Here is an 11,905-nt window from a genome sequence, read left to right as displayed (position 1 = left end):
TGGTAAAATATTGAGTTGCGACCAAGTCTGAGCATAAGGTCTATCCATAGTAGATATTCGTAGTCTTGATAAGTTGGGAATACTTTTTGGGAAATAAAAATTGGCAACATGCTTGCGAACTTGATACCCGCCGTTTTACCAAAGACTTCAGCTGTTATCTCTCTAAGCGAAGAATTATTTATCCTCGCAAGATAAACCTTATCGGTGGATGCGTGCTTGGCCTGGCCGGGTCCTTACACTCGTAGCTCTTTTGAATTCCACGATTCACTGAGTGAGGTTGAGTTCAGTAAATGTCGCCCCAATCGTTTGCTAACCGCAGAGTATAAGCTGATGGAAACATTGTCAGTACTGTGAATATAGTTTGTTTGTGAAGAAGATAATTTAGGTAAAAATCGGATTTTAAGAAGTTACGGAAATGTTAAACGGCCCGTTCTTATCTTGTGCTGTCTGGTTTTTATTTTATTTTCAGAGAAGTGAAGTATTGAAAAGCAGTTCTTTTTGAAGCTATTTTGTTCCATCATCATACGGATTGTGAAGTCCCCGGTAAGTTATATTTCTACTGGTGAACAAAAAGGGTGTTAGCCGACGTAGAAGTCGAAGTCGAAGCCAGAGTCGGCCATCTTGTATGTCAAATATGTCGCTGAAGCACGAGGCGGCGCCCAGTAAATTTATTAACCACATTAAGTGTCTTTCGCGTCGAACAAAACACGACAATGACCATTTTTACATACGAATAACGGTCTTTTTGTAATGTCGCAGAAAGTCGCGACGGAAACGTTGGTCAGAACGTCCAACGCAGCGAGCCGGGGCCGCATCGTGCTTGCGCGACATTTTTGACATACAAAATGGCCGGCTAGGATTACTCATATCCGGTGTATTTCCACACGGCCGTGTAGATATGCGATTAGAAGTGAGTCAGCCTCAGCACGGACTTCGATCGAATCGAACTGTTGATTTTCATACATATCACGTCAAGGATTTGGTGCTTTTGAAAAAGTTTGAATCTGTGATTTGAAAACGAAGCCCAATATGTATGAAAAACAAAAACGAATACATATTTTGGGTGGAGAAAAAATAGTAAAGCCTTATGCGATTGGTCTCATACATGCTGCTTCTTTCTCTTCGGCCGTTCATAAACGTACCCTGCGGGCGGAAATATTATTCAACAGAGTTTCCGAATTCCCGGAAAGCAATGTAATGATTTAAAATAATTCACACGGAATTCGTTGGCATCCAACATCATTGAAAAGCTGATTCTCCTACGGCTTTTCATGTACGTGCTTTCGCACCTTTTTAGATATAGCACCAAAAACTGTTCGGTAACGACAACGAAAACATGATAGAAAATTCGAGCCAGATGCTTTCGAATTTATGATGTCGTATCATCGATCGATCTCGGCGCACGGTGTCACGATCGACGTAAGGCTTATGGGACGTTAGAAACGAAATTGCTGAGTTATGCTGAGCCGTAATTAAGCTGCCGAAGAAAAGGTGAAAAATGGGCAAAGGGCGACGGGAAAGGCTTTGGGTTCAGTTTTCTTTTGCCACCATTAATTGTTGGATTTTAATAGATTGAAGGATGCATTATTTGACATGGTATAGTTTTATCTCTTTGATTTTCATTTGCAAACCACCCAAATTATTGCAATGAAAAATATCTGTTGAATAGAATTATCCTACAAATTAATCTTATCACACGCTTCACAGTTGTTCGTGATGTGGGTGATGACATGTCTCTTTCAGTAATCTCATTTTTGATACAAGGTCTTCTTAGTAACAGTTTAAATTTTCGAGTACCTTCGGAGCAGCTTTCCACGTACATTTCGTTTCCTGTTGGTGCAAAGTCCGCCCGTTCCTTTATCAATTATCTGTTCGCTGGTGGTTTGATGGTGATAAAACGGTCCGCAAATCAAGAAGAGAAAGTGCCCTGAACCAGCACCCACTTTGATTGAGTGGTGGTTGGTATTTCAAAACGAGTAAACTTTGAACTAATTTTCCAAATGTTTAACTATGGTCGTATATGATTCAAACTTTTAAAAACATCGTTTGCGTGACCTGCTGCTGAAGCAAATACTACTTTTTTTCTTCTTAATGGAACACTTTTTCTAATAGCTAGAAATGGAAAAAATTTGTGCACGTTTTGCCCATGTTGTTTGCCACATCCGCTGTCTTATCTCCAAACATTGTATCAGCGCCGCACAGCGTGCCTTATGAAGCATGTACTCTTCATTTATAATTATAATAATCATTTATAATTATTATAGGATATACCAAACATTTCCTACAACTGGCTTTCAGTGGATTCAACGAACCTTTTCCTGCGAACACCGAGCAATTTCGTGTGTAACATAACGCGTGTAAGATTTGGTGAATCCTTCCAGAGCATTTTGCCGATGGCCAATCCTTTTATGATGCTGAAGGCACGTTTAATACGATGACCAGAGTAAAACCTGATTTGGTAAAATATTGAGTTGCGACCAAGTCTGAGCATAAGGTCTATCCATAGTAGATATTCGTAGTCTTGATAAGTTGGGAATACTTTTTGGGAAATAAAAATTGGCAACATGCTTGCGAACTTGATACCCGCCGTTTTACCAAAGACTTCAGCTGTTATCTCTCTAAGCGAAGAATTATTTATCCTCGCAAGATAAACCTTATCGGTGGATGCGTGCTTGGCCTGGCCGGGTCCTTACACTCGTAGCTCTTTTGAATTCCACGATTCACTGAGTGAGGTTGAGTTCAGTAAATGTCGCCCCAATCGTTTGCTAACCGCAGAGTATAAGCTGATGGAAACATTGTCAGTACTGTGAATATAGTTTGTTTGTGAAGAAGATAATTTAGGTAAAAATCGGATTTTAAGAAGTTACGGAAATGTTAAACGGCCCGTTCTTATCTTGTGCTGTCTGGTTTTTATTTTATTTTCAGAGAAGTGAAGTATTGAAAAGCAGTTCTTTTTGAAGCTATTTTGTTCCATCATCATACGGATTGTGAAGTCCCCGGTAAGTTATATTTCTACTGGTGAACAAAAAGGGTGTTAGCCGACGTAGAAGTCGAAGTCGAAGCCAGAGTCGGCCATTTTGTATGTCAAATATGTCGCTGAAGCACGAGGCGGCGCCCAGTAAATTTATTAACCACATTAAGTGTCTTTCGCGTCGAACAAAACACGACAATGACCATTTTTACGTACGAATAACGGTCTTTTTGTAATGTCGCAGAAAGTCGCGACGGAAACGTTGGTCAGAACGTCCAACGCAGCGAGCCGGGGCCGCATCGTGCTTGCGCGACATTTTTGACATACAAAATGGCCGGCTAGGATTACTCATATCCGGTGTATTTCCACACGGCCGTGTAGATATGCGATTAGAAGTGAGTCAGCCTCAGCACGGACTTCGATCGAATCGAACTGTTGATTTTCATACATATCACGCCAAGGATTTGGTGCTTTTGAAAAAGTTTGAATCTGTGTGAAATACATATTTTGGGTGGAGAAAAAATAGTAAAGCCTTATGCGATTGATCTCATGCATGCTGCTTCTTTCTCTTACCATTCGATCTTTATTGACAACATCGGCCGTGCATAAACGTTTACTGCGGGTGGAAACATTATTCAACAGAGTTTCCGAATTCCCAGAAAGAAATGTAAAGGCTGGAAATAGGTCACATTCTTGGATTCATGGGCATCTATCATGATCGAAATGCTGATTCACCTATAGCCTTTCCTGTACGTGAAATAAAAAAAATAGCGACTTTTTTGCAAACTTGATACTCGCCGTTTTACCAAAGACTTCAGCTGTTATCTCTCTAAGCGAAGAATTATTTATCCTCGCAAGATAAACCTTATCGGTGGATGCGTGCTTGGCCTGGCCGGGTCCTTACACTCGTAGCTCTTTTGAATTCCACGATTCACTGAGTGAGGTTGAGTTCAGTAAATGTCGCCCCAATCGTTTGCTAACCGCAGAGTATAAGCTGATGGAAACATTGTCAATACTGTGAATATAGTTTGTTTGTGAAGAAGATAATTTAGGTAAAAATCGGATTTTAAGAAGTTACGGAAATGTTAAACGGCCCGTTCTTATCTTGTGCTGTCTGGTTTTTATTTTATTTTCAGAGAAGTGAAGTATTGAAAAGCAGTTCTTTTTGAAGCTATTTTGTTCCATCATCATACGGATTGTGAAGTCCCCGGTAAGTTATATTTCTACTGGAGAACAAAAAGGGTGTTAGCCGACGTAGAAGTCGAAGTCGAAGCCAGAGTCGGCCATCTTGTATGTCAAATATGTCGCTGAAGCACGAGGCGGGGCCCAGTAAATTTATTAACCACATTAAGTGTCTTTCGCGTCGAACAAAACACGACAATGACCATTTTTACATACGAATAACGGTCTTTTTGTAATGTCGCAGAAAGTCGCGACGGAAACGTTGGTCAGAACGTCCAACGCAGCGAGCCGGGGCCGCATCGTGCTTGCGCGACATTTTTGACATACAAAATGGCCGGCTAGGATTACTCATATCCGGTGTATTTCCACACGGCCGTGTAGATATGCGATTAGAAATGAGTCAGCCTCAGCACGGACTTCGATCGAATCGAACTGTTGATTTTCATACATATCACGTCAAGGATTTGGTGCTTTTGAAAAAGTTTGAATCTGTGATTTGAAAACGAAGCCCAATATGTATGAAAAACAAAAACGAATACATATTTTGGGTGGAGAAAAAATAGTAAAGCCTTATGCGATTGGTCTCATACATGCTGCTTCTTTCTCTTCGGCCGTTCATAAACGTACCCTGCGGGCGGAAATATTATTCAACAGAGTTTCCGAATTCCCGGAAAGCAATGTAATGATTTAAAATAATTCACACGGAATTCGTTGGCATCCAACATCATTGAAAAGCTGATTCTCCTACGGCTTTTCATGTACGTGCTTTCGCACCTTTTTAGATATAGCACCAAAAACTGTTCGGTAACGACAACGAAAACATGATAGAAAATTCGAGCCAGATGCTTTCGAATTTATGATGTCGTATCATCGATCGATCTCGGCGCACGGTGTCACGATCGACGTAAGGCTTATGGGACGTTAGAAACGAAATTGCTGAGTTATGCTGAGCCGTAATTAAGCTGCCGAAGAAAAGGTGAAAAATGGGCAAAGGGCGACGGGAAAGGCTTTGGGTTCAGTTTTCTTTTGCCACCATTAATTGTTGGATTTTAATAGATTGAAGGATGCATTATTTGACATGGTATAGTTTTATCTCTTTGATTTTCATTTGCAAACCACCCAAATTATTGCAATGAAAAATATCTGTTGAATAGAATTATCCTACAAATTAATCTTATCACACGCTTCACAGTTGTTCGTGATGTGGGTGATGACATGTCTCTTTCAGTAATCTCATTTTTGATACAAGGTCTTCTTAGTAACAGTTTAAATTTTCGAGTACCTTCGGAGCAGCTTTCCACGTACATTTCGTTTCCTGTTGGTGCAAAGTCCGCCCGTTCCTTTATCAATTATCTGTTCGCTGGTGGTTTGATGGTGATAAAACGGTCCGCAAATCAAGAAGAGAAAGTGCCCTGAACCAGCACCCACTTTGATTGAGTGGTGGTTGGTATTTCAAAACGAGTAAACTTTGAACTAATTTTCCAAATGTTTAACTATGGTCGTATATGATTCAAACTTTTAAAAACATCGTTTGCGTGACCTGCTGCTGAAGCAAATACTACTTTTTTTCTTCTTAATGGAACACTTTTTCTAATAGCTAGAAATGGAAAAAATTTGTGCACGTTTTGCCCATGTTGTTTGCCACATCCGCTGTCTTATCTCCAAACATTGTATCAGCGCCGCACAGCGTGCCTTATGAAGCACGTACTCTTCATTTATAATTATAATAATCATTTATAATTATTATAGGATATACCAAACATTTCCTACAACTGGCTTCCAGTGGATTCAACGAACCTTTTCCTGCGAACACCGAGCAATTTCGTGTGTAACATAACGCGTGTAAGATTTGGTGAATCCTTCCAGAGCATTTTGCCGATGGCCAATCCTTTTATGATGCTGAAGGCACGTTTAACACGATGACCAGAGTAAAACCTGATTTGGTAAAATATTGAGTTGCGACCAAGTCTGAGCATAAGGTCTATCCATAGTAGATATTCGTAGTCTTGATAAGTTGGGAATACTTTTTGGGAAATAAAAATTGGCAACATGCTTGCGAACTTGATACCCGCCGTTTTACCAAAGACTTCAGCTGTTATCTCTATAAGCGAAGAATTATTTATCCTCGCAAGATAAACCTTATCGGTGGATGCGTGCTTGGCCTGGCCGGGTCCTTACACTCGTAGCTCTTTTGAATTCCACGATTCACTGAGTGAGGTTGAGTTCAGTAAATGTCGCCCCAATCGTTTGCTAACCGCAGAGTATAAGCTGATGGAAACATTGTCAGTACTGTGAATATAGTTTGTTTGTGAAGAAGATAATTTAGGTAAAAATCGGATTTTAAGAAGTTACGGAAATGTTAAACGGCCCGTTCTTATCTTGTGCTGTCTGGTTTTTATTTTATTTTCAGAGAAGTGAAGTATTGAAAAGCAGTTCTTTTTGAAGCTATTTTGTTCCATCATCATACGGATTGTGAAGTCCCCGGTAAGTTATATTTCTACTGGTGAACAAAAAGGGTGTTAGCCGACGTAGAAGTCGAAGTCGAAGCCAGAGTCGGCCATTTTGTATGTCAAATATGTCGCTGAAGCACGAGGCGGCGCCCAGTAAATTTATTAACCACATTAAGTGTCTTTCGCGTCGAACAAAACACGACAATGACCATTTTTACGTACGAATAACGGTCTTTTTGTAATGTCGCAGAAAGTCGCGACGGAAACGTTGGTCAGAACGTCCAACGCAGCGAGCCGGGGCCGCATCGTGCTTGCGCGACATTTTTGACATACAAAATGGCCGGCTAGGATTACTCATATCCGGTGTATTTCCACACGGCCGTGTAGATATGCGATTAGAAGTGAGTCAGCCTCAGCACGGACTTCGATCGAATCGAACTGTTGATTTTCATACATATCACGCCAAGGATTTGGTGCTTTTGAAAAAGTTTGAATCTGTGTGAAATACATATTTTGGGTGGAGAAAAAATAGTAAAGCCTTATGCGATTGATCTCATGCATGCTGCTTCTTTCTCTTACCATTCGATCTTTATTGACAACATCGGCCGTGCATAAACGTTCACTGCGGGTGGAAACATTATTCAACAGAGTTTCCGAATTCCCAGAAAGAAATGTAAAGGCTGGAAATAGGTCACATTAATGGATTCATGGGCATCTATCATGATCGAAATGCTGATTCACCTATAGCCTTTCCTGTACGTGAAATAAAAAAAATAGCGACTTTCTTGCAAACTTGATACTCGCCGTTTTACCAAAGACTTCAGCTGTTATCTCTCTAAGCGAAGAATTATTTATCCTCGCAAGATAAACCTTATCGGTGGACGCGTGCTATGCCTCGCCGTGTCCTTACACTCGTAGCTCTTTTGAATTCCACGATTCACTGAGTGAGGTTGAGTTCAGTAAATGTCGCCCCAATCGTTTGCTAACCGCAGAGTATAAGCTGATGGAAACATTGTCAGTACTGTAAATATATTTTGTTTGTGAAGAGGATAATTTAGGTAAAAATCGGATTTCAAGCCGATTTCAAGAAGTTACGGAAATGTTAAACGGCCCGTTCTTATCTTGTGCTGTCTGTTTTTTATTTTATTTTCAGAGAAGTGAAGTATTGAAAAGCAGTTCTTTTTGAAGCTATTTTGTTCCATCATCATACGGATTGTGAAGAACCTGGTAAGTTATATTTCAACTGGTGAACAAAAGGGGTGTTAGCCCATGTAGAAGTCGAGGTTGTGTGTCATTCTTTTAAGGCGTTTAATTCTTAATCTCAACACTGTGAAAACACGTGTTACCGCACGTCTACACGGCCGTGCGACATTCCAGTGACCTCCCTGGTGGCAAAACCAGCATGCTTTTTCGTTCTCTCTAGTTGGCAATTGATACCAACAGAACGAGAGAGAATGATGATTTTCCACCGGGGCTGGTTTTCCGCGACAAGATGAGTTGCGTGGTCCAGCTGTACATTTGTAGAGCTGTACAGCAACCACGTAGCATGAATTGTTTACTCTATCCTTTCTTTTCCCTTCTCGGGAGAATGTGACTTTTTAAGATAGTTTGTGGTACGGTTCTACGGTCATTTTTCTTTTTTTTTGCTGGTTCAGATAATGAATTTTGTTCTCGTTTATTTCTTTGAAATTTCTGAATCAAACCTTCCCCTGTAGGAAACCTTCCCCTAAGCTACGATGTAAGCGGATGATGTCGTATGTTACTCAAATCTCTATCATACTTATGGATGTAAACGTATACGTATGTTGGGCTCCGGCCGGTGAGGTTGTAGTTTGTCAGCCCTTCGATCGTGAGATGTATCATACGATGATGTTTCTTTTGGCACCCATTGATACCGCATTCTTTGGCAAACCAACATGTATTTTGGTTGTGTCAGTTGGATTGGAGACAATTTGCAAAAAGTTTCTCCGTTTTTACAATTTCGTATCGTTCTGGAGGCGTTTTGTTTTTAAATTGGTCCCAATTTAAAATATTGTGACTGCCGTTACCGTTTGGGCATTCTTGGTTGCTGTTTTTCTTTTGCTTGCTAGTATGTTTGCTAGTCAGTCGCTAAAGTGTAGTCATCTCTCTACTTTCATCTAACTCGTCCGGCATTCTGATCCATTTTACATGCTTGTTTTGAGGCAATTTGCTGACCAGCTCGTTAATGAGTCGATGGTCTTTGTAATCTTTGAAAGATACGGACGCGACTCCGAATACCGTATTTTTACCGGCTAAACCACCTGTTGTGCGCTACCCGCGTCACCACTACCCTGTACCGCAAGGTTTTTGGCCGGTAGATGGGGTATAGCTTCATTTTATTCTGCAGCTTTAACGGCAAATAGCACTTGTGCTTTCGATAAGTCCTTGCGCAAAAGAATTGGCCGACCGATGTCGAGCCTCCCGCGATGCAGCCTCGGCTGACCGTAGAGTGTGCCAGTTGGGACAAACAGGGTGGCGGCCCGACGTCGAGCATTTTTGTACGTCTGGTTTCACATACGTACAAAAAAGCGCGCGATTTTTAAAATATTTACAGCGGTAAACTCCAATGAAAAAAGTACAACAATATGAAACATCAGAAGCGTGATGATTTTCTGCCGTGTCTAGAACGCTCATTTCATTGACAAGTTCCTTTTTGACACTGATCGGTTACGCCCTCCGTGTCAAGTTACAGCGTGATGCTGATCGATAACCCAGTTGACGTTAGAACTTCAATTTTGTTATTGTTTTGAAAGAAGGTGCGATTTAGAAGGAACGTTGCCCCAGTTGTATGTTGGCCTGTCAAACCCTGTAAAATTATGTTAGTTAACGGGGTAGATAGTGGTAGATGTGCGGGATATGAACTAGAATGTAGTATTTCGGATTCAGATTCAACTTTAACGGTCTTTGCAATTAATGAATGAATCTGAATGTTAGAATGCAGAATTAATGAATGTTAAACAATCGAACTTTGCTGCGGTCGGCTAGTTCCTTACTGTCGCTTTTAATATATTCTCACCTCTTATTATTTGATATTTCTTCTTTTTTTACATAGTGAAACTTTTCCCACGTGAATCATTTGAATCTAGCTCTATCTGACGGTCTCCATCTGGACTGAACTTCGATCGATAGATCTTCGGTCGTACGGATTATTACGGTAAGTTATGAACCTCTTTCAAAAGATGCTATCAGTATATTCATATCGGTTTTTACATGTTTTACTATAAAATTAACTATACGTTACATAGATGTTGTTTGAGATTCTTAACAGCTCTAATCATAACAAAGTGAATGATTTCTGTTTTTATTCCAGTGATCTTGAAGGTCAAACAAAAGAAAGTACAGAGTTGAAATTAGGAATAAAAAATTACATAGAAAATCAATCGTTTCGTACTGCAGCTTAAAATCTTATTCAGAGTGTGTGAGAAAAAAATATAGAAAATCTATATCCATGTAATGTTTATATAACATTCTACTAATGAAGTCTTTTTAATACCATTTGCAGATGTCTCATCTACCTCTCAGAAGGCAAGATAACAGAACTTTGGTTGATCCCGCTGCAAATTCTATAACTGCACCGGATGCAGAACATACTGATCAAAAGAGTCATGGACTGAAATCCTCCCTTCACGGTATAATGTACCAGCTGAGACTACTGGTATTAACGGTTTGCTATGCAGCTAAACTTACGAGAGACGACGTAAATTTTGATTGCACCATTAACAGCGAGGATCCCGAAAGCGGAAAATTTGATGACGTCATTTTCTGTCTCAATGATGGCGAAAACATCAGCAACCTTTTTATTCAGGCAAAGCACAAACAAGAAAACACCACCATCACAATGAAGGATCTTAAATCGACCAATGAGAGGGACCCGTTTTCCATTTGTAAGTATTTCAATTCATTCCTTAGCCTGCCAAAGAGGAACACATCGGATGTGTTTGTTCTTTGTACGAACGCTGAACTAAGCGAAAGTCTTAAACAAATTATGGAAACATATATATTTCTAACAAATGCATTTGAGTCAATTTTCAAATCCATAACTGGAGAAGCACGTAGAATCGATGTAAAAAATATGAAATTTAATCAGCTAATTAGAGATAATTCCGATTTCGTGAAACTCATAAAGCAGTTGGCAGAACACATTGTGAACAAAAAAACGGTTAATTTGACTGACAGTTCAAAATTATTCAAAAAATATCGCCCTTTTATTGAAAAGCTTGCTTCAAACATAAGAAGCGATCAATTTTACAACATCAATGAAAAAAGTTTTGACGCGTATCCAGGATTCAAAACTAGGTTTGAGAAGGAGTGTAGATGCCTCATGCGAAAAGAATCAGAGTATGACATTTGGGAAGATATAAGAAAATTCGGTATTAAATTTAATATACCAAAAGTGCCAACATCACACAATCTAAAACGACCTGTTCCTCCGATAGAAATAAACGACAAACAAATAGAGGCTTTTTTAGCATCATTCATCATTGTTTCTAATACGAAATACGAGCATGAAATACCTGAAGTTATAACGGATATGCTCGAAAGTAGCGACGCTAAACTTTTATTCCGTGAAATACAAGGAACAATTGCATCAAACATGGCTTGTGATCAGCTTTCAAACTGGATATTAGATTGGTTGAAAGATAAAAAAAGTAAATCTTTGAAATTGATTGACATAAAAGAGTTTTTCAAAAAGTTCGAATCACAAATCGATTTCTTGCGTTTAGAAGGCATATCAAATGAGTACTGCAAAACGCTGCAAAGCTCAGATCTTCAATGCTGCACTGACGAATTGAAAAAAAGGATTTTATATGGAGAACTTAAGGAGCTTCTGACGAAAAAGGACGTAGTTGGTTGCAACAAAATAAGTATAAAGCAATGCAACTATCCTCCATGGTTAGTGCTTCAGATTTTACAATTATTGAGAGATAATCATAATAAACTTAACTTTTTATTTTTAGATTTAGAATCATATAAAAAAATGCAAAATGATGATGCAAAAGTAGAAAATGTATTCTGTGTGCAAAACTTTCCCCTAATTTTAGTGATTAATTACGCAAAGTCAGCTGCTAAAATTCATAAATTATCAAAATGGGAAACCACCCACACACCCATAAAGATAATATTAACAATTGAACAGTCATTTAAGTCTACAAAACCCGAACAACCACTTTCACTCAAACATTTGACCGACGAAAGCAAAACTAAAATAGGGAATAGAATCGCAATCCAAACTTTCTACGGAGCAAATGCTTCTTATGACGATATTTTCCGTGCTGAAGAT

This window comes from Anopheles coustani, chromosome 3 (assembly GCF_943734705.1).
Source record: "Anopheles coustani chromosome 3, idAnoCousDA_361_x.2, whole genome shotgun sequence".
Lineage (NCBI taxonomy): Eukaryota > Metazoa > Arthropoda > Insecta > Diptera > Culicidae > Anopheles > Anopheles coustani.
This window is presented reverse-complemented; position numbering follows the sequence as displayed.